At 47.8% G+C, this 24,578-nt stretch overlaps 1 protein-coding gene across 19 annotated transcripts in view; it reads left to right on the top strand.

The window, feature by feature from the left end:
* Nucleotides 1–24,578, top strand: part of MYT1L (myelin transcription factor 1 like) — a 703,503-nt gene that overhangs the window by 133,560 nt on the left and 545,365 nt on the right. For all 19 annotated transcript variants that reach the window (XM_068280353.1, XM_068280352.1, XM_068280366.1 and 16 more), the window contains one exon: nt 11,238–11,411. The gene's annotated coding sequence lies outside the window, so the exon portion shown is untranslated. The remainder of the gene's footprint in view (nt 1–11,237; nt 11,412–24,578) is intronic.

The raw sequence follows: 24,578 nt of genomic DNA on the forward strand, positions 1-24,578 counted from the left end.
TTCCCCCATAATATTGTCTCCTGTGTGTTCAGAAGATAAAAGGTGTGATGTGAGTGGGAACTCAGTAAGGTGCAATATGCTTTGCTCTATGAGCACAGAAATGCATTTTTTCTTTAAAAGAAAAGCTTTAAACAAAATCAAATTTTATCCTGCAGAAAGTGATAATTATTTTTATATGTTAAAGAGAACCCGAGGCGGATTTTTAAATCTGTTTACATGCCAGCTCGTCAATCGGTGTCCTCCGCATTGCCTCCCCCATTACATGGCTCCTCCACCTCTCCCCGCCTCCATTAGCTTCCTCTAATTCCGGGGTGTTCAACTGAAATACAAAGTGGGCTGGAAACTGAACACTGGTACCAAGTTGCGGGCCAACCTCAATGTCGTGCAGCCACCTCCTTCCCTTACAAAGTTTTCAGGTGTCTAGTGGCCCTTCTCCCTCCTCTACACTGTTCTCTGGTGTTAAGTGGTCCCCCCTCCCTAATACAGTTCCCTGTTGTCTAGTGCCCCCCTCCCTCCCCTATACTATTCCCTGGTGTCTAGTGAGCACTCTTACTTCCCTATACAGCTGCACCCTGCTGTCTAGTGCTTTCCCCTTTCTTCTCCTATATGGCTGCCCTGATGTTCTAGGGCTTTACCTCGAATACAACTTCCCAAGTGGTCTAGAGTGGGCCAAACATAATGCAAAGTGGGGAAACCCCCTGAGGGCCAAATTTAATGGCTCTGAGGGCCAGATTTGGCCCACGGGCCGGAGTTTGACATGCATGCTCTAATCGGAAGCTAAGCCATGACTGCAGCCTGTCAATCAGTGTCCTCCGCATTGCCTCCCTCATTACATTGTGACCCAGGAGTACTTCCTGGGTCCCGGCTTAGCTACCGATTGGAGGAAGCTAGCGGAGGCAGGGAGCGGTGGGGGAGCCATGTATTTGGGGAGGCAATGCGGAGGACACTGATTGACAAGCTGGTATGTAAACAGCAGGCTAGCGACAAGCAGATTGTCGCTAGCCTGTCAGTATTTTTCAGGGGAATAGCAGAGCCCGGGGGGGACTGGCAGCAGCAGCAAAAGGACACAGAAGCATGTCATTGTGCACAGAACATGCCTCTGTGTCCTATTAAGATTTAAAAAATCCACCTTGGGTTCCCTTTAAACTTGAATAATACTAGTTCCTATTACACTGTACTAATTTGTTTTAAGAGAGGGTCCATAAGACGAAGTAGGTGGTTTTGGTGCTCAGCACCGTCCGCGGAAACCAGTTGCTCCCTAGCAGCAATATTATGCTGTGTGGGGTGCATAAGAGTAATTTGGGAACCCGAATTACACCCCACTCCGAGTTGCGATGACTCAGAGGGGGAATAGTATTTTACACTGCCGGAGAGTTTTGCTGCAGCAGGGAGACCAGTCATTTGGCTCTCCCGGCGCCCAGCTCACCGGCGACGCACACATACGTACGCCCATAAGACACAAATAATTCAGACTGGCTTTTACCATATATTCCCACACATCAGTCACCCACACATAAGCCTTCCCCCCACTTTTGGCCTAAAAATAGGCTTTATTATAAGCAGGGGAAAAACTACATTCATGGGTGCCCCAGCAATATATTTATGGGGCCCCTTACTTCTTGTGTCCAACTCCTTACATCAGTATTGACATTTAGCTCCAAAGTGCTTCCCCTACACCCCAAGTACTGCTATTTTTCTCCTACAGTATCATTCCCTACCATCATCCCAAATATAGCCACACAACCCCAGCAGTACCCCCAAAACCCCCACCATGCATATTTGGCATAGAAAAACATTGGCTTTTATATTTATCTGTCATTATTATTATTTATAGAATGCCAACATATTTCTTAGCGCTGTGCAAGACATACAACAATGGGGAGCATAGGTACATGAGCAGTTCAACATTCTGTACAATCAGGACAACCAGTGATACTGGTGCCAATACATACAAATGACGTGTAGTTTGCATAACATCACCTTATATTAACAATACTGATAGATGTTTGTTTAATACATTGCACTGAAACAGAAAAAAAGGGGAGGTCCCTGTCCTCGCAAGCTTACAATCTAGATGGTAGTGAGGTTGAGACACTGGTGGAGTAGACAGAAAGGCTAGCAGATGAGGCAATTATAAACTTGTCTGAGAAGGTGTCTTCAGAGTACGTTTGAAAATGTCCAGGAGTGGAGCATTACTGATAGGTAGTGTTGGGCGAACATCTAGATGTTCGGGTTCGGGCCGAACAGGCCGAACATGGCCGCGATGTTCGGGTGTTCGACCCGAACTCCGAACATAATGGAAGTCAATGGGGACCCGAACTTTTGTGGTTTGTAAAGCCTCCTTACATGCTACATACCCCAAATTTACAGGGTATGTGCACCTTGGGAGTGGGTACAAGAGGAAAAAAAAATTTAGCAAAAAGAGCTTATAGTTTTTGAGAAAATCGATTTTAAAGTTTCAAAGGGAAAACTGTCTTTTAAATGCGGGAAATGTCTGTTTTCTTTGCACAGGTAACATGCTTTTTGTCGGCATGCAGTCATAAATGTAATACATATAAGAGGTTCCAGGAAAAGGGACCGGTAATGCTAACCCAGCAGCAGCACACGTGATGGAACAGGAGGAGGGTGGCGCAGGAGGAGAAGGCCACGCTTTGAGACACAACAACCCAGGCCTTGCATGAGGACAAGAAGCGTGCGGATAGCATGCTTTGTACCACCATGCAGTCATAAATGTAATAAAGATAAGTGGTTCAATAAACAGGGACCACGCGGCAACGCTAACCCAGCAGCAGCACACGTGATGGAACAGGAGGAGGCGCAGGAGGAGAAGGCCACGCTTTGTGAGACACAACAACCCAGGCCTTGCATGAGGACAAAAAGCGTGCGGATAGCATGCTTTGTACCGCCATGTAGTCATAAATGTAATAAAGATAAGAGGTTCAATAAACAGGGACCACGCGGCAACGCTAACCCAGCAGCAGCAGCAGCAGCAGCACACGTGATGGAACAGGAGGAGGCGCAGGAGGAGAAGGCCACGCTTTGTGAGACACAACAACCCAGGCCTTGCATGAGGACAAAAAGCGTGCGGATAGCATGCTTTGTACCGCCATGTAGTCATAAATGTAATAAAGATAAGAGGTTCAATAAACAGGGACCACGCGGCAACGCTAACCCAGCAGCAGCAGCAGCAGCAGCAGCACACGTGATGGAACAGGAGGAGGCGCAGGAGGAGAAGGCCACGCTTTGTGAGACACAACAACCCAGGCCTTGCATGAGGACAAAAAGCGTGCGGATAGCATGCTTTGTACCGCCATGTAGTCATAAATGTAATAAAGATAAGAGGTTCCATAAACAGGGACCACGCGGCAACGGTAACCCAGCAGCAGCAGCAGCAGCAGCAGCACACGTGATGGAACAGGAGGAGGCGCAGGAGGAGAAGGCCACGCTTTGTGAGACACAACAACCCAGGCCTTGCATGAGGACAAAAAGCGTGCGGATAGCATGCTTTGTACCGCCATGTAGTCATAAATGTAATAAAGATAAGAGGTTCCATAAACAGGGACCGGCAACGGTAACCCAGCAGCAGCAGCAGCAGCAGCAGCAGCAGCAGCACACGTGATGGAACAGGAGGAGGCGCAGGAGGAGAAGGCCACGCTTTGTGAGACACAACAACCCAGGCCTTGCATGAGGACAAAAAGCGTGCGGATATAGCAGCAATGCTTTTTGCCGCCATGCAGTCATAAATGTAATACAGATGAGAGGTTCAATAAACAGGGACCGGAAACGCTAAACCATCCCAGATGTTCATCGGTCATGTTACTTGGTTGGGGTCCAGGAGTGTTGCGTAGTCGTTTCCAATCCAGGATTGATTCATTTTAATTTGAGTCAGACGGTCTGCATTTTCTGTGGAGAGGCGGATACGCCGATCTGTGATGATGCCTCCGGCAGCACTGAAACAGCGTTCCGACATAACGCTGGCTGCCGGGCAAGCCAGCACCTCTATTGCGTACATTGCCAGTTCGTGCCAGGTGTCTAGCTTCATGCCCGGTTTCAGGTCCAGCGGTGCCAGCCACAAATCCGTCTGTTCCTTTATTCCCCTCCAAATTTCCTCCCCTGTGTGCTGCTTATCCCCAAGGCAGATCAGCTTCAGCAACGCTTGCTGACGCATGCCAACAGCTGTGCTGCACTGCTTCCACGATCCTACTGCTGCTGGTGCTGGGTTAGCATTTCCGGATGAGGTACAGCTTTGAGATGCGTTGGAGGAGAAGGAGTCAGAGAGGTAGGTGCTGCTGTTGTTATCCAGCTGTTTGCGGCGTGGGCAACACCCGCGCCGTAGCAGGTGAGGAATCGCTGCCAGGCTCCACAAGGTTCACCCAGTGCGCGGTAAGGGAGATGTATCGACCCTGGCCGAACGCACTCGTCCAGGTGTCAGTGGTGAGGTGAACCTTGCAGGCAACGGCATTCTTCAAGCTTCGGGTTATTTAGCTGACCACGTGCTCATGCAACTCAGGCACTGCAGAGCGCGCAAAGTGGTAGCGGCTGGGAACCACGTAACGTGGGATGGCCACTGACATCATGCCCTTGAAGCTGTTTGTCTCCACCACTCGATATGGCAGCATTTCGCAGGCCAGAAGCTTGGCTATGCTGGCTGGCTGTTACTGCCACGGCCCGGGGGTCATTTGCTGGCAATTTCCTCTTGCGCTCAAACATCTCAGAGACAGACAACTCAACCGTAGCGCTGCACACCGAAGGGCTGTTGGTTGTTGTGTTTGATGAACACTGGGAGACCTCAAGAGCACTAGTCCGGAAAGTGACAGTGTCAGCATCGTCTGATGTTTGTGAATGTTGTGAACCACGCAATGGCTGGGCTACTGCTGCTGCTGAGGCGGGTCTGGTGGTGAGTCTGGTGAACCCAAGGGAGGCAGTGTTGCTGGTGGTACCCTGTCCTGCCGCGTTTGCCCACAGAGTGGGATGTTTGGATAGAATGTGGCGGCTCATGCTGGTGGTGGAGAGGTTGTTAATACTTTTCCCCCTGCTCAGGCGGGTCTTGCACACCTTGCAAATCGCCATGGTAACATCCTCAGTGCAGTCTTCAAAGAAAGCCCAGACTTTAACTGGCTGAGGACTCGGACCTCGTGCGTGATGTGCTGGTGCTGCTTAACCCACTGCTGGACGCTTGAGAGGTCATCCAAGTAATTATCTGGTCCTGTTCTTTTGGATCTGTGAGGGTTGTTGTCCTGGACAACATGGGCAGTATTGAGTGGGTTTTCTTGGGTGCTCCCCTGTGGCCTGTACGTGAACCGTCAGGGGAAACACCTCTTCCCTTGCCCCTCCCTCTTTCACCGGATTTCTTCCTCATTTCACTTATCCTTAAAGTACACGCTGACTGGCAGCAGTACAGTGGCAGTACAGAAATGCTATACAGTGGTGGGTGAGCGGTGTACCACTATTGTCAGCAGTGACACAGAGCACAATGCTATACAGTGGCGGGTGAGCGGTGTACTACTGTTCCCAGCAGACACAGAGTGGAAGTAAACACAATGCTATATAGTGTGGCTGAGCCGTGTACACAGAGTGGCATTAAACACAATGCTATATAGTCTGCTATATAGTCACCCCGAACAGGGTGATGTTCTGCAGAACCCGAACAGTGGCAAACACTGTTCGCCCAACACTACTGGGAGGGAACGCAGATTTTAGTACCTAAACACACGATACAACATGTTTTCCGGGGTCGGACTCTGAGGCACATACAGATGGTCCCGATCATCATCCTCATCATACAACTCTTCTCCTGAGTCTGACCCACCCACCACCTCTGCCACCCCAACATCCCCAGACACAGACCCCTCATCGTCCTCAACATTAACTTGGGATGCTGGCCTGAGCCAGACCTCCTCCTCCACATCAGGCCCCATCATCTCCTCAATGGCAGCCCTCATTAATCGCTCTGGCGACGGACTGATGGACACAACGTTCTCCTCCGGGGAGGGCTGCTGCTGACCACTGGCTGCTGGGGTGGATGTTATAGCTTGCGTGGGGCGTTGGCTGTTGCTGTTGTTGGGAGTGCTGCTCACAGCGGAGGTCTCTGGGGAACTCATGTTGAGCTCATATAGTGGTTGACGGTGAGTGGAGTATTACTGATCCCAGCAATATACACACTGACTGGCAGAGTACGCAATGCTATATAGTGTGGCTGAGCGGTGTACACAGAGTGGCAGTAAACACAATGCTATATAGTCTGGCTGAGCGAGCGGTGTACTACTGTTCCCAGCAGAATCAGAGTGGCAGTAAACAATGGTATATAGTCTGGCTGAGCGGTGTACGCAGAGTGTCAGTAAACAATGGTATATAGTCTGGCTGAGCGAGCGGTGTACTACTGTTCCCAGCAGAATCAGAGTGGCAGTAAACAATGGTATATAGTCTGGCTGAGCGGTGTACACAGAGTGTCAGTAAACAATGGTATATAGTCTGGCTGAGCGAGCGGTGTACTACTGTTCCCAGCAGAATCAGAGTGGCAGTAAACAATGGTATATAGTCTGGCTGAGCGGTGTACACAGAGTGTCAGTAAACAATGGTATATAGTCTGGCTGAGCGAGCGGTGTACTACTGTTCCCAGCAGAATCAGAGTGGCAGTAAACAATGGTATATAGTCTGGCTGAGCGGTGTACACAGAGTGTCAGTAAACAATGGTATATAGTCTGGCTGAGCGAGCGGTGTACTACTGTTCCCAGCAGAATCAGAGTGGCAGTAAACAATGGTATATAGTCTGGCTGAGCGGTGTACACAGAGTGTCAGTAAACAATGGTATATAGTCTGGCTGAGCGGTGTACACACAATGCTATATAGTCTGCTATATAGTGTCAGTAAACAATGGTATATAGTCTGGCTGAGCGAGCGGTGTACTACTGTTCCCAGCAGAATCAGAGTGGCAGTAAACAATGGTATATAGTCTGGCTGAGCGGTGTACACAGAGTTTCAGTAAACAATGGTATATAGTCTGGCTGAGCGGTGTACACAGAGTGTCAGTAAACAATGGTATATAGTCTGGCTGAGCGGTGTACACAGAGTGGCAGTAAACACAATGCTATATAGTCTGGCTGAGCGAGCGGTGTACTACTGTTCCCAGCAGAATCAGAGTGGCAGTAAACAATGGTATATAGTCTGGCTGAGCGGTGTACACAGAGTGTCAGTAAACAATGGTATATAGTCTGGCTGAGCGGTGTACACAGAGTGTCAGTAAACAATGGTATATAGTCTGGCTGAGCGGTGTACACAGAGTGGCAGTAAACACAATGCTATATACTCTGGCTGAGCGAGCGGTGTACTACTGTTCCCAGCAGACACAGAACAGTGAACAGAATGCTATATAGTGTGGCTGAGCGAGCGGTGTACCACTATTCCCAGCAGACACAGAACAGTGAACAGAATGCTATATAGTGTGGCTGAGCGGGCGGTGTACCACTATTCCCAGCAGACACAGAACAGTGAACAGAATGCTATATAGTGTGGATGAGCGAGCGGTGTACCACTATTCCCAGCAGACACAGAACAGTAAACAGAATGCTATATAGTGTGGCTGAGCGAGCGGTGTACCACTATTCCCAGCAGACACAGAACAGTGAACAGAATGCTATATAGTGTGGCTGAGCGAGCGGTGTACCACTATTCCCAGCAGACACAGAACAGTGCACAGAATGCTATATAGTGTGGCTGAGCGAGCGGTGTACCACTATTCCCAGCAGACACAGAACAGTAAACAGAATGCTATATAGTGTGGCTGAGCGAGCGGTGTACCACTATTCCCAGCAGACACAGAACAGTAAACAGAATGCTATATAGTGTGGCTGAGCGAGCGGTGTACCACTATTCCAAGCAGACACAGAACAGTGAACAGAATGCTATATAGTGTGGCTGAGCGAGCGGTGTACCACTATTCCCAGCAGACACAGAGTGGCAGTAAACAGAATGCTATATAGTGTGGCTGAGCGAGGTACACAGAGTGGCAGTAAACAGAATGCTATATAGTGTGGCTGAGCAAGCGGTGTACTACTATTCCCAGCAGACACAGAGTGGCAGTAAACAGAATGCTATATAGTGTGGCTGAGCGAGGTACACAGAGTGGCAGTAAACAGAATGCTATATAGTGTGGCTGAGCAAGCGGTGTACTACTGTTCCCAGCAGTGACACAATGACAGGGGGGACCCTGGCTAGCGTGGCTGGAGCGCGAACTACCCTGCCTGCCTACCCAAAGCTAAACCCACAGACAAATGGCGGAGATATGACGTGGTTCGGGTATTTATTTACCCGAACCACGTGACCGTTCGGCCAATCAGAGCGCGTTCGGGTCCGAACCACGTGACCCGTTCGGCCAATCACAGCGCTAGCCGAACGTTCGGGGAACGTTCGGCCATGCGCTCTTAGTTCGGCCATATGGCCGAACGGTTTGGCCGAGCACCGTCAGGTGTTCGGCCGAACTCGAACATCACCCGAACAGGGTGATGTTCTGCAGAACCCGAACAGTGGCGAACACTGTTCGCCCAACACTACTGATAGGCTGTGGTAGAGAATTCCAAAGGAGAGATGACACTGGTGAGAAGTCCTGGATGTGAGAGTGAGAGGAGGTAATCAAGCTGGAAAACAAGAGGGTCTCTTGGGAGGAGCACGGGTTCCAGGATTGATGATATCTGGAGATTACGAGGGAAATGCATGGAGGGGATAGCCTGTCATGGTACACACTGGTCTTCTTCTCACTTCTTTTCCTTTTCACAATGTTCGCAAAGCCAAGTACTGGTGCAGAGGAGATGTGACATCAGAAAAGTGCTGGCCCTGCATCTGGACAAAGCTGTGTGGATCTAAAGAGAGAAAAAGTAAGGCAGATGGAAGCACACCGAGAGGAAAATCATACATTAGTCCTAGAGCGTTTCTGCATGCTCTGCATGGTGGTTAAGGAGATAATCAGAGGGAAAGCTGCCCAGGCCCACTGTGGCCCTGTCTCCCAGCAAAACATGCAGGGATCCTACAGGATACATAAATGGTATGGAATTTGGGAGCATCAGAGTCTATCAGGGTTGTAGTCAACCACCCCTGTCCAAAACATGATAAAAAAAATAGAAATCCGAGATCAACCAACAGTAAGAATGTCCCTTTCATTATTCAAAGAACATAGTGTACTGCAGACTAGCTCAATGTTTTGGACAGCAGACCTTTTTCAAGTGCACCAGTCATTATCTTTGTATATGGTCCAGGCTCCGAGCAGCCACAGGGCTTGCTTTCCAAGCAGTTACACCCAATGATTTTGTGTTAAATATTACAGTAGCTGTTGTACTCGCCATGTACCATTCCTCACTATAATTTGATATGACACAGGTAAGGGTTCCAAAAGTTTGTTACCTACCAGGCCTTCATAAAACATCATGGCTGGACTACTGCAATGCCCTCTATGCAGGCCTCCCAAACAAGGGCCGGTACCACCTGCAATTAGTGCAGAATGCTGCTACCAAATTTCTAACAAATAATCCTCGCCACTGTCACATTACACTGATACTTCACTCACTGCACTGGCTACCAGTAAAATGGAGAATACTCTTCAAGATTGGACTGTTCCCTACGCAATTTGGGCCCTGGATACACAAAGGACTTGCTGAAACTGCACCACACCTCTCACAACCTCAGATCAGCAGGATCCATAAACTTGGTCACTCCCAGAGTGCACCTTAAAACTTTTTGAGCTAGAGCTTTCTGTCATGCTGCCACTACCCTTTGGAATTCCCTACCACCCCCAGTAAAGACAGCCCCATCCCTGGAATTATTCAAATCCAGACTGAAAAGTCACCTGTTTATCCTGACATTTTACCAATCAACCAATTAGTGAACCGAGCCATGCTTATGTGCTTTGAGTCCTACGGGAGAAAAAGGCTTTACAAATGTTGTGTGTTGTTTTTTGTGGTACCAGCAAACAATTTCTAAAAGAATACAGTGGAGGTGTTCTGAATCACTCCGTTCCTCCACTGCTCTCTAGCCTTCATCAGTCAATGTGTTACGAGATAGGTCATAGGCTGCAATGCCAAGGAACTGAACCTCCTATTGCAGTGAATGTCGTAAGGCATTAGTGGCCAGTGGTCACATGACCACATTTCAACCCATGCCAAAACTTTCTAAGCGCTTTCAATTTATACGTGAACAAGTTCTGCTCGTACAGCGGGCTAATATTAAGTTAGTTATGTAGTTTCCATAGCAGCCTCAAAGGTTGATGGAGAAATGACCCACATGCAGAGATATTGCCAATGTTGACAGGCAAAAAACTGATTTTCTGAAATGATATATCATTCATAATGCTTTAAAGCAAACCCGAACTGAAAAATTTAAGTCACAATAAACATATACATGTCATACTTACCTTCTGTGTAATCTATTTATTAATTTATTTCTCCTCTCCTATGCCCTGTTTGTCCCCTGTAATCAATGGAATTCTCCGCCCTCAGTTTTAAAACTGGCGATGACCCGATAACTGTTTCCAGATCAGCACTTCACCAATAATATTATATGAGCCATAGAGAAAAGGCCCTGTTCAGACTATGCGCGTTCCTAGCCGTTTTTCCAGAATGCATATGGGCAGACTTTGCGCATAGAAACGGCTACTAATGTTTCCTAATGGCCTCGTTCACATGTATGCATATGCGACGCATACATTTCTCATACGCATTGCTGCACGCAGTTCTGTGCATCACGCACAGAAACGGACACAATGAAAGTCTATGGACGCGTATCAAAAACGTTTACTATTGCGTTTTAGAGTAGGTTTCCCTCTGCGTTTCCCATTGTTTCCTGTGTGACGCCCTTCCTTTCAACATGCAAAAACGCAAGAAAAACGCATATAAATGCATGCGTTTTTCAACTTGTGTTTTCTTTGCTTTTCTATGCGTTCTGCAAACGCTGACAGTATGAACAGGGCCTAAGGCTTTTAGTTCTGACTAGATCTAGTCATAATGGAACAGAACTATTGTTAGAAGAAAATGGTGAGCTTCTGAGATGAGGTAATTATGTAATATTCATTTGCAGGTACATCCTGTGTTTACCTGAAATCATTTTTCTTGGTTCAGGTTCCCTTTAAACGTTGAACTGTTTAACTGTGGTATCTTTGATCTATTTTTATATATATTTTCTTTGAAATGCATAATGCTTGTGTTCCAAAACTGTGGACAGAGCTTTGAATGTCTTCTCTGTCCTCCTTCCAGTCCTGCTCTCCAGCTGTGGAAACTCCGAGAAATTAAAGATAAATCACAAGGAAATCAAATGAAAAGCCTGATGCGTCGCCCGTTAATTTTCACCGCATGAAATCCCCGGCACGGAACTTCTCCATGAGGAGCTGAGATGTCACCAGTGGAAGGAGCTCTGCATGAAAACACAAGGTAATGCCTCTCAGGAGGATGGACGCTTTGGGGGGCGGGGGGAGGGCAGAAGTGGGGGGTCTGACTGGTACCTCTGAAAGATAACTAACTAAATCTCTGTAAGTAATTATTATCAGCAGGGGATTAATGGAATACATTTTCAGTACATGAGATCATGCTAGTTTCATGCTCATCTATTACACTATAGACCAGTAAATAGATTTAATTTCTAGTTTTTTTTTACCTATACATGTGCTGTAAAGCTACTGAAGTTTAATCTCGGTAAAAGGGAATTATGTGGGAAGCTAGGAGGATGAGCCTCCATTGTGTCTCCTCAACCCCCTTCGCTTCTCTGCGGCTGTCCATGTATCTGAGTCCTATGCTTCATCATGTTCCACTTCTCACTTGTATCTTTAGATAATAAGGCGGGAAATATTAACCACTACATGTCCGAAATTTAACCATGTTTTGTTAAAAGTAAATAGTAAAGGTGCCCATACACTCGTCAGATTGGCAGCAGATAGATAAGAAATGCATCTGATGATCTATCTGATGCGTTTTTAGAACATTTTTTACCAGGATAGAATTCCAATAAATTTCAGTTTGAAATCTATTGAAATTCGATCTGATGGCATTTTTTTGCCATCAGATTTCCATTAAGGCCAATGCAAACTGATAAGCAATCTCATCAGATCGACCCAAATTTTCCACCCTGGAAATCCATCGAAATCGGCCATCGATCGGTCGATTGGCCAACCGATTTGCAATCGATCGATCGGGATCGATCGGTCGGCCAGAAAATCGGCTGAGTGTATGGGCCCCTTAAACCATTAGAAAGGGAATCTGAAGTGAAAATAAACTTATGAGATAACGAATTGTATGTGTAACACAGCTAAGAAATAGAACATAAGTTGCACAGATATGGTGTTGTTTCCAGTGCAGGAAGAGTTAACAAACTTCACTTATTATCTATGCAAAAGAGCTTCTCTGAGCTCTTCGACCCAACTTGGGTTGGCTACACTGCTGTTTTCTGAAGCACTTGTACATCAAACATTGAGACACAGCTTCAGATAAGGTTTAATAGCAGGATAGTTCAAAGGGTCATTAGCTCTGCTTTCATAGTTTAACATACAGTGTGTGATTTGTAAATTGCATATATGATAGAATGATGCAAAGTTATAAAAAGAAAAAAAAATGTCAAATGGTAAAATACATACATACATAGGCTGGGTTTTCCTCAGACTGTTAAAGCGGATCCGAGATGAAAAACTAACTATAACAAGTAACTTGTCTATATATCTTATCTAAAGTTTAGGTCGTTTACACAGCAAATCTAGCTGCCAACAGCTTTAATAGAATATGATTGATTATTCCTGTGATACAGTGACAGCAGCCATGTTGTTTGTAAACATTACACAGAGGCAGGCTTATCTGCATCTTGTGCAAAAAAACCTAATCCCCCCTCCTTGTCCCCTCTGCCTCTGAAATCTCTGGCTAGTAATACCTTCCCCTCCTCCTGCTCAGACTGAGCTCCCATGAGTGCTGGCTCTCTGAAAACCTGTGGGCGTGGCTTATTTAGTTTATAGGGAATTAAAGTATTAAAACAAAAACAAAAAAGTATTTGGCTTGAGGAATGCCCTATAAGCAATAGGAAAGGAACACAATTATGCAATGAGTAAAAGTTCATCTCGGATCCACTTTAAGCCTCATCTACACGGTACAATTTTCCATCAGATCAATTGGTGATCTGATAAGAAATGGCATTGTGTGTAGACGTCAGTGGTGCTCAGCAGAGCTCGAATATTCGAGTAGCTCGAATATTCGAGCTCTTTTTCAGCTATTCGAGCTCGGTATTCGAGCTCCGAATAGCTGGAGCTATTCGAATGGGCTATCCGAGTACACTCGAATAGCCCATTCACTATTCGAGCTATTCGAGCAACCCGGCGCTATTCGAGCTCGGTACCGAGCTCGAATAGCGTCATAGCCCAGATTGATGTCCTTAGAGCCAATCAGAGGGCTCCCAGGCCCTCTGACGGCAGCCAATCACAGAGGGGGACCCTGGCCAGCCCCTACCCTATAAATAGCGGCCGCCATGTTCCGTTTCTCCGTGCTTGCCTGAGACTTGTACAGAGAGAGAGTTGCTCCTTTGTGCTTTGGCTTAGCAAGAGCTCTATTGTGGTCATTTACCTAGCGTTTTTGCTCACATACACCTCCTATACACACCTATATTGTTGTTAGTTAGATAGACATTGTATTTTAGTTAGTAGCTTGTGTGTTACATTAGAGACAGGCAGCTGCTGCAAGCTTACAGGTTTAGGCCTCAGGGGGGCCTTGCCTCTGTGGGCAGCTGTCCTCTGTTTATTTCTCTCATCTATACCAGTATTTCTGCTGTCCTTTACTAATAGTATTGTAGTTATACTGTACTAGGAGTAGGACACTCACTGACTGTCACTGTTTATAGGCTACTAGCTAGCTCCTGCGTGTGTGCACTCACTCACTGTCTGTGTGTACACACACTCTATTTCCTTCTGATTACTGATAGATTATTGTTAGTTAGTTGTACTTACTTACTACTTACTCTTACTGTACCCGTAGGGACACTCACTGTCACTGTTCATATAGGCTACTAGCTCCTGCGTGTGCGCACTGCACTCACTGTCTGAGTGTACACACACAACACACACTCTATTTCCTTCTGATCGCTGATTGATTATCGTAATTAGTTAGTTGTACTTACTGTTACTACTTACTCTTACTGTACTAGGAGTCTAGGACACTCAGTCACTGTCCATAGGCTACTAGCTCCTGCGTGCGTGCACTCACTGTCTGAGTGTACACACACCCACACTCCATTTCCTTCTGATCGCTGATTGATTATCGTAATTAGTTAGTTGTACTTACTGTTACTACTTACTCTTACTGTACTAGGAGTCTAGGACACTCAGTCACTGTCCATAGGCTACTAGCTCCTGCGTGCGTGCACTCACTGTCTGAGTGTACACACACCACCCTCACTCTATTTCCTTCTGATCGCTGATTGATTATTGTAATTAGTTAGTTCTACTTACTGTTACTACTTACTCTTACTGTACTAGGAGTCTAGGACACTCAGTCACTGTGTTCATAGGCTACTAGCTCCTGCGTGCGTGCACTCACTGTCTGAGTGTACACACACCCACACTCCATTTCCTTCTGATCGCTGATTGATTATTGTAATTAGTTAGTTCTACTTACTGTTACTACTTACTCTTACTGTACTAGGAGTCTAGGACACTCAGTCACTGTGTTCATAGGCTACTAGCTCCTGCGTGCGTGCACTCACTGTCTGAGTGTACACACACAACACACACTCTATTTCCTTCTGATCGCTTATTGATTATTGTAATTAGTTAGTTCTACTTACTGTTACTACTTACTCTTACTGTACTAGGAGTCTAGGACACTCAGTCACTGTGTTCATAGGCTACTAGCTCCTGCGTGCGTGCACTCACTGTCTGAGTGTACACACACCCACACTCCATTTCCTTCTGATCGCTGATTGATTATTGTAATTAGTTAGTTCTACTTACTGTTACTACTTACTCTTACTGTACTAGGAGTCTAGGACACTCAGTCACTGTGTTCATAGGCTACTAGCTCCTGCGTGCGTGCACTCACTGTCTGAGTGTACACACACAACACACACTCTATTTCCTTCTGATTGCTGATTGATTATTGTAATTAGTTAGTTCTACTTACTGTTACTACTTACTCTTACTGTACTAGGAGTCTAGGACACTCAGTCACTGTGTTCATAGGCTACTAGCTCCTGCGTGCGTGCACTCACTGTCTGAGTGTACACACACCCACACTCCATTTCCTTCTGATCACTGATTGATTATTGTAATTAGTTAGTTCTACTTACTGTTACTACTTACTCTTACTGTACTAGGAGTCTAGGACTCTCAGTCACTGTGTTCATAGGCTACTACCTCCTGCGTGCGTGCACTCACTGTCTGAGTGTACACACACCCACACTCCATTTCCTTCTGATCGCTGATTGATTATTGTAATTAGTTAGTTCTACTTACTGTTACTACTTACTCTTACTGTACTAGGAGTCTAGGACACTCAGTCACTGTGTTCATAGGCTACTAGCTCCTGCGTGCGTGCACTCACTGTCTGAGTGTACACACACCCACACTCCATTTCCTTCTGATCGCTGATTGATTATTGTAATTAGTTAGTTCTACTTACTGTTACTACTTACTCTTACTGTACTAGGAGTCTAGGACACTCAGTCACTGTGTTCATAGGCTACTAGCTCCTGCGTGCGTGCACTCACTGTCTGAGTGTACACACACAACACACACTCTATTTCCTTCTGATCGCTGATTGATTATTGTAATTAGTTAGTTCTACTTACTGTTACTACTTACTCTTACTGTACTAGGAGTCTAGGACACTCAGTCACTGTGTTCATAGGCTACTAGCTCCTGCGTGCGTGCACTCACTGTCTGAGTGTACACACACAACACACACTCTATTTCCTTCTGATCGCTGATTGATTATTGTAATTAGTTAGTTCTACTTACTGTTACTACTTACTCTTACTGTACTAGGAGTCTAGGACACTCAGTCACTGTGTTCATAGGCTACTAGCTCCTGCGTGCGTGCACTCACTGTCTGAGTGTACACACACCCACACTCCATTTCCTTCTGATCGCTGATTGATTATTGTAATTAGTTAGTTCTACTTACTGTTACTACTTACTCTTAATGTACTAGGAGTCTAGGACACTCAGTCACTGTGTTCATAGGCTACTAGCTCCTGCGTGCGTGCACTCACTGTCTGAGTGTACACACACCCACACTCCATTTCCTTCTGATCGCTGATTGATTATTGTAATTAGTTAGTTCTACTTACTGTTACTACTTACTCTTACTGTACTAGGAGTCTAGGACACTCAGTCACTGTGTTCATAGGCTACTAGCTCCTGCGTGCGTGCACTCACTGTCTGAGTGTACACACACTAAATTTACTTGTGATTACTACTGATTATTGTAACTGCTAGTTGTACTTCCTGACTGTTACTACTTACTTACTGTACTAGGGGACACTCACTCAGTCACCTCACCAACCAACCCACTCCATTAAAGTACCCCACTTTTCACCCGCCCTTTTAAAAAACTTTTGTCTATACGCCCCAAACATTGAAGATGTCTGGAAGTGGCAGCCAGCGTGGTTTGGGCAAGGGGAAGGGCAGCAAGGGAATCAGGAGGAGAGGGAGCAGCATTGTGGCAAGCCGCGGCCGCGGGCGCGCCACCATGCACAGTTCCGCAGCAGCAGCAGCAGCGTCAGTGGCTAACATTCCTCCCATAGCCACTGGCCGTGGACGCCTTGGGCGCCGCCCAGCAGGAGCATCTGCAACTCACGCTGCAGAGACACAGCAGCAGCAGCGTGTAGCACCTGCTCCCATTTTCCTCCAGCCGGGTCGGAAACGTCCCATTGAGGAAAAGGATGCAGACACTGTGGTGCAACTCATGACGGAGGATGAGCAGCCCGCCATCAGCTCTGCATCCGAGGCCTCCACCCTCACCACCACCACCACCACCACCACCCCTGTTCGCAGCAGCCGCCCAGCAGGGCCTGGGGAGGAGGCCAGTTCACCATCAGTCGCCGACCTGTCACTCAGCAGTCTTTTTACCCCAGGCACCATCAGGGTATTGTCTGCTGTTGTTGGCGATTTTGAGGAGGAGATGCTGATGGGCACTTTGGGGGAGGAGGGATTGGACAGCAAGACTGTGGCGACAGTCAAGCGTCCCATCCATGCATCAGGAGAGGAGTTTGGGGGGTCATCATCCCAGCAGGACATGTTTCAGGAGAGGCATGATGATGATGACCCGGTGACAGACAGAGACTGGGTGCCACCACCTCCAGGGGATGTCGTCCTCAGCAGCTCTGAGGAGGAGGAGGAGGATGCGCTTGTGGGCCTTGCAAGGAGGCGCATCATTGCAAGCATTGGCAGCGTCCCACAGCCTGCTGGTGTCTCAGGCTCAGCAGCAGCAGCAGCAGCATCAGCCAGTACCACCACCAGCCGCACCCAAGCCCCCCCCCCCAACCACCACAGGGAGACAGGCAGCAGCGCTTCCATGCCGTAGGGGGAAGTTTCTGTCACCAATCTGGCGGTTTTTCACCATGCCCACTGTGTACAGCAAGTACGCCACTTGCAACCACTGTCAGCGGAAGTTGAGCAGAGGTGCAGACCCCTTAAAGTTCAGCACCAGCTCGCTCATCAACCACCTTGCGGCTAAACATTTCCACCAGCATGAGGAGTTCCAGAGGCTGAAGGCGTCTGCTGCTGGCAGTGGCACCACACCCATCACTGCACAGCCTTCAGCAGCAGCAGCAGCAACAGCAGCCACCCGCCCTCCTGCTCCTCCAGCAGCACCAGCAGGAGTGCGGAAACGCACTGCTCCTCCCCCCTCTGCAACTCCTGCCGCCGACACTGAGGCCTGTTCTGGCAGCCAGTCCTCAGTGGCCTCCTCTGCTGTGTCTGCTGATTCCCGTGTCAGCAAAAGGCCACGCCAGAGCCTTTTGAGCGAGTCCTTCCAGGGGGTGGTTAGGGCTCTGCCTCCCAGCAGCCGTCGCGTGCGGCAGCTGAACGGCTTGCTGGCACGGGCCATGTGCTCCCAACTCCTGCCGTACACGCTCGTGCAGGAGGGGAGCGACATTCGTGCGCTGCTTGCTTGCGCAGCCCCAGACTGGCAGCTCCCCAGCAGACACTACTTTGCCCGCAAGGCCATTCCTGCACTGCACCGCTTTGTGATGGCCAATGTGGAGCGAGGGCTGGAGCACGCGGTTGGTGAAAGGGTCCACGTCACCATGGACTCCTGGAGCAGCCGCTTCGGGACAGGCCGCTACCTGTCCTTCATGGCGATGTTGGAGCGTCTGGTTGAACAGAGGCACGCTGTCAAACAGTACCTTGCCCTGGCCACTGTTTCCGCAGCTCAGAGAAGGGACAAGACCAGCAACATCCCGTCCATCGTCCCCGATGATGACTGGAGGCACATGCAGCAGGTGTGCTTAGTGCTGGCTCCCTTCCTGCAGGCCACAAACATGGTGAGCAGGGACCATGCTATGGTCTGCGAGTGGGTGCCCCTGGTTTCTCTGCTGAACAGGGCCCTCGATGCTTTGCTGGAACAGGGAGCGGCAGCCTTGGACCAGCAGGAGCGGCAACCAGCTGCGCAGTCCACCTCGGAGGAGGAGGAGGACTTGGTGGAGGTCCCTGACCTGGCTGCTGATGAGGGGGATCAGCACAGCGCAGCTGAGTTGGTGCGGGGGTGGAGAGAGGATGAGGCGGCAGAGGAGGAGGATGAGGACAGCACTGACGTCGATGTGCCAGCAGACGTGGCCCGCCTCTTCCCAATGGCAGCGCACATGCTGACGTGCCTGCGCAGGGACCCCAGGGTGATCCAGATGAAGCAGAGGGAGGACATCTGGATCAGCATGATGTTGGACCCACGCCTCAAGGGGAAGTTGAGCCAGTTCCTGCCGCCTGCAGGAGGAGACCCAGCGCAACAAATAAGGAGCTTGCAGCAGGCCCTTGTTGAGCACTTGGAGGAAGCCTTCCCCCAGCCTTCCACCCCCACTGTCCAGCAGCCAGCACAGAGGCAGCAGCAGGTGCCTGCATCCAGCAGCAGCAAGCGCCCCACAGACCTGCTGTCTCTCAGCCACGAGCTCTACAGGACTGTAGAGGCTCCGGCAGCAGTGACTAGAGAGGAGATGCATGCAGCAGCATCCTCCTCCGGTCACAGCCAGCGCCTGACCCGCATGGTGGCTGACTACATGGGGTCGTACAGCGGGCTTGACAGCGATGCCCCTGTTGATCCCATGGAGTATTGGGTCAAGCGCATGGAGATCTGGAGCGAGCTGGCGCAGTACGCCCTGGAAGTGCTGTCCTGCCCCCCTTCCAGCGTGCTGTCCGAGCGCTGCTTCAGTGCAGCTGGTGGCGTGGTCACCGAGAAACGCTCACGTCTGTCTCACAAGTCTGTGGACAGACTGACGTTTCTCAAGATGAACCAGGCGTGGGTGGAAGGCGAGTTCCTGGCCCCTGTTGTCGGCGAGAGGGGGACATGAACTGGCTGCCGGAACCATCGTTAATGTGCCTTACCACCCTTTACCACCTCCTGGCTCCTGCTCACTAAGCCAGCCTGGTTCACTTTGACTATTACGTCGCCTGCAGCCACACATTTTACACCTACAGTGGGCTGCTGTGTACTGCCCTTCTGCTGTCTGTCTGTGTTTCCCACTGCCAGGGTACACAGAATTACCTTCTTCTGCTGCCACTCTGCCACCAGCTATTACGTCAAACAATAGCTATATTGGTTGCAAAACCAAAACCAAACAAACCATTAAAAAAAAAAAAGGTTTAATTTTTCTGAGGTGCCCGGGTTGAAAACTGTGTTGTTCCAGTTGTGTATTGGACACAATGTGGGCTGCACGACCGCTGTCTGGGACCTCCTGTTGTGTTTATTTACAGCCCTGGTATCACCGCTAGGTACAAGGGCTATTATGTCACGCTGCCTACCTGCTGCCACACTCACACTGCTCCTCCATACCTCCTCCTGCTGCTGCTGCTGCTGTCTGTCTGTGTTTCCCACTGCCAGGGTACACAGATGATTTACCTTCTGCTTGCACTCTGCCACCAGCTATTACGTCAAACAATAGCTGCTCGCCTACTCCTCCATTCCTCCTCCTGCTGCTGCTGTCTGTCTGTGTTTCCCACTGCCAGGGTACACAGATGATTTACCTTCTGCTGCCACTCTGCCACCAGCTATTACGTCAAACAATAGCTGCTCGCCTACTCCTCCATTCCTCCTCCTGCTGCTGCTGTGTGTCTGTGTTTCCCACTGCCAGGGTACACAGAATTACCTTCTTCTGCTGCCACTCTGCCACCAGCTATTACGTCAAACAATAGCTATATTGGTTGTAAAACCAAAAACCAAAAAACCATAAAAAAAAAAAAAGGTTTAATTTTTCTGAGGTGACTGGGTTGAAAACTGTGTTGTCCCAGTTGTGTATTGGACACAATGTGGGCTGCACGACCGCTGTCTGGGACCTCCTGTTGTGTTTATTTACAGCCCTGGTATCACCGCTAGGTACCAGGGCTATTATGTCACGCTGCTTACCTGCTGCCACACTCACACTGCTCCTCCATACCTCCTCCTGCTGCTGCTGCTGCTGTCTGTCTGTGTTTCCCACTGCCAGGGTACACTACACAGATGATTTACCTTCTGCTGCCACTCTGCCACCAGCTATTACGTCAAACAATAGCTGCTCACATTACTCCTCCATTCCTCCTGCTGCTGTTGCTGTCTGTCTGTGTTTCCCACTGCCAGGGTACACAGAATTACCTTCTGCTGCCACTCTGCCACCAGCTATTACGTCAAACAATAGCTATATTGGTTGCAAAACCAAAACCAAACAAACCATTAAAAAAAAAAAAGGTTTAATTTTTCTGAGGTGCCCGGGTTGAAAACTGTGTTGTCCCAGTTGTGTATTGGACACAATGTGGGCTGCACGACCGCTGTCTGGGACCTCCTGTTGTGTTTATTTACAGCCCTGGTATCACCGCTAGGTACCAGGGCTATTATGTCACGCTGCCTACCTGCTGCCACACTCACACTGCTCCTCCATACCTCCTCCTGCTGCTGCTGCTGCTGTCTGTCTGTGTTTCCCACTGCCAGGGTACACTACACAGATGATTTACCTTCTGCTGCCACTCTGCCACCAGCTATTACGTCAAACAATAGCTGCTCACATTACTCCTCCATTCCTCCTGCTGCTGTTGCTGTCTGTCTGTGTTTCCCACTGCCAGGGTACACAGAATTACCTTCTGCTGCCACTCTGCCACCAGCTATTACGTCAAACAATAGCTATATTGGTTGCAAAACCAAAACCAAACAAACCATTAAAAAAAAAAAAAAAAGGTTTAATTTTTCTGAGGTGCCCGGGTTGAAAACTGTGTTGTCCCAGTTGTGTATTGGACACAATGTGGGCTGCACGACCGCTGTCTGGGACCTCCTGTTGTGTTTATTTACAGCCCTGGTATCACCGCTAGGTACCAGGGCTATTATGTCACGGCGAGCTGCCTGCCTCATTGACTGCCTGCTGCCACACACTCATCCTCCTCCTCCTGCTGCTGAATTTACCTCCTGCTGTCTTTGTGTTTCCACTGCCAGGGAGCACATACAATGGCGCTTCCAACATGCGTGCGCCCACCAGCTATTTTTTACGCTCAAAAATAGCTGCATTTCTTTAAAAAAAAAATTGAAAAGAGAAATACGTGAAGAAGAAGAAGACGATATTGAAAAAGAAGGAGAAGGAGAAGATGAAGATGAAGAAGAAGATGAAGAAGAAGATGAAGAAGATGATGAAGAAGAAGATGAAAAAGAAGAAGAAGATGAAGAAGATGAAGAAGATGAAGAAGAAGAAGATGAAGAAGAAGAAGATGAAGAAGAAGAAGATGAAGAAGAAGAAGAAGAAGATGAAGAAGATGATGAAGAAGATGAAGAAGAAGAAGAAGATGAAGAAGAAGAAGAAGATGAAGAAGAAGAAGAAGAAGAAGAAGAAGAAGAAGAAGATGAAGAAGATGAAGATGAAGAAGAAGAAGAAGATGAAGAAGAAGATGAAGAAGATGATGAAGAAGAAGAAGATGAAGAAGATGAAGAAGAAGAAGAAGATGATGAAGAAGAAGAAGATGAAGAAGAAGAAGAAGAAGAAGATGATGAAGAAGAAGAAGAAGAAGAAGAAGAAGACAATATAGAAGAAGAAGAAGAAGATATAGAAGAAGAAGATCTAGAAGAAGAAGAAGAAAGATAAAGAAGAAGAAGAACAAGTATATACAGTAACACTACTGAACAAAATTAAGGACACAACTTCTCTTTCCACATTTTTTTTTAAAGGAACATCCCCACATAATCACTTGCTGTTGTTACTTGGAAAAAAAGATGTTTCTTGCATCATTCACCCTCAAAACAAGTGTTGGAAGCTATTTAAGGCCAATTCGAATAGTCAGCTCGAATAGTGAGCTCGAATACCGACTCGAATAGTGAGCTCGAAGTCCGAGGTCGAATCGCATAGTAAAAATTATTCGACTCGAATATTCGACTGACCTCGAATAATTTACTATTCGAATTCGACCAAACTCGAATTTTAAAAAGGGGTATTTGAGCATCACTAGTAGACGTCAAAATCGTTTCTGATCAATTTTGCGATAGTTTTGCATTGATAAGTACCCCAAATTTATTGCAAAATCTATCACAATCCAATTGGACCTGTTGGAAATTATCTAATATATCCGTCGATCTGATGGAAAATTGTACCATGTAGATGATGCTTTAAATACCTCCCCTCTGTTGTATATGCATGCAAAAGGTAAGCAAGCTGAAATAGGGATTGCTGGTAATCCTTAAAGGATACCAGAGGTGACATGTGACATGATGAGATAGAAATGTGTATGTACAGTGCTTATGTAATGATCGCTGCTGCAGCAGGTGTTGCTGGAAGTAGTAGTGCTGCAGCTCAGGCAGTTCTGATCTCTTTCCATGCAAGCTGCATAGCTTTGTCTGCCTTTCCCTGCTGTCAGCTTGTGACTGATTATTATTCACCTGTGTGGGAATCTGCATGTCTGCTCCCATTGGATGACCTCAGTATAAAGATCTGCTTCCTGCAGGACTCCTTGGGTTTTCATAGCTTCAGTTTAAGCCTGTCTTGCTGTCGCTTCGGCCCCCGATCGTGTTTCTTGTTCTAAAGTTACTTTGCTGGTCTTTGCATCATATATTGGTTCATTGCCAATATATATGCATACCAGCACGTTTATTATTTTCCTTGTATTCGTGTTACGTTGATACATCAGTGTCGCTGATATATACGTACACGAACTGTTTATATGACTGTTAGTCAGTTTTCCAGCACGTTTTGGTAGTTTGCGCGTACCGTGATCACCCGTGCTGAGGTAGTTACCCTGCTCCTGGTTCTGTTTGTGGATTGCGTTCATCTCTGCGAAGAGATAACGAATCCTTCTGAATCCTGTTCTGTTTGTGGATTGCGTTCATCTCTGCGAAGAGATATCGAATCCTTCTGAATCCTGTTCTGTTACCATTTGTGGATTGCGTTCATCTCTGCGAAGAGATAGCGAATCCTTCTGAGTCCTGTTCCCTGTATTACTCCTGTCCTAGTCAGAGTTCCTGCTTATGTCATATATCGGTTCATTGCCGATATATACATATGTTAGTTAGACGTTACAAATAGTTTCATTGATAGCTGTAATTGTAATACGCTAGGAAAACATACTTATTGTATATTTGTCTGTGTTACGTTCATCCAGGGGCGGCGCCAGGGGGGTGCAAGGGGGTGCTCGAGCACCCCCTAGAATTGTCCAAGCACCCCCAAAGCACCCCCTGGAGTGAACTGACTTCAGGCGTCTAAAAGACGCCAAGTCAGTTCACAGCGGCAGCCCGAAGCAGCAGAGCAGGGCTACGGTAAGATGGCCGCCCGGAGCCCTGTTCTGCAGACTTCGAGTCTGCAGTGCATGGCTTCGGGCGGCCATTTTCCCGTAGCCCTGCTCTCTGCATGCAGGCAGGAAGTCTCGTCGTGACGTCGGGAAGGAAGAGGATCGTGGGCGCGCGGGCGCTGCGCGCCACAATGAGGTCGGGACTCGGGACAGGAGGTCGGGAAAGAAGGTCGGGAAAGAAGGTCTTCTGGCTGTAGGTGAGTAAATGGGTTTTTCTTTTCTTTTTCAGGTGATGCTGATTGTGCATATTGGGGTCATATCTGCTACGGATTGTGCATATTGGGGTCATATCTGCTACGGATTGTGCATATTGGGGTCATATCTGCTACGGATTGTGCATATTGGGGTCATATCTGCTACGGATTGTGCATATTGGGGTCATATCTGCTACGGATTGTGCATATTGGGGTCATATCTGCTACGGATTGTGCATATTGGGGTCATTTCTGCTACCGATTGTGCATATTGGGGTCATTTCTGCTACCGATTGTGCATATTGGGGTCATTTCTGCTACCGATTGTGCATATTGGGGTCATTTCTGCTACCGATTGTGCATATTGGGGTCATTTCTGCTACCGATTGTGCATATTGGGGTCATATCTGCTACGGATTGTGCATATTGGAGTCATA

Source organism: Hyperolius riggenbachi, chromosome 4 (assembly GCF_040937935.1).
Source record: "Hyperolius riggenbachi isolate aHypRig1 chromosome 4, aHypRig1.pri, whole genome shotgun sequence".
Taxonomy (NCBI): Eukaryota; Metazoa; Chordata; class Amphibia; order Anura; family Hyperoliidae; genus Hyperolius; species Hyperolius riggenbachi.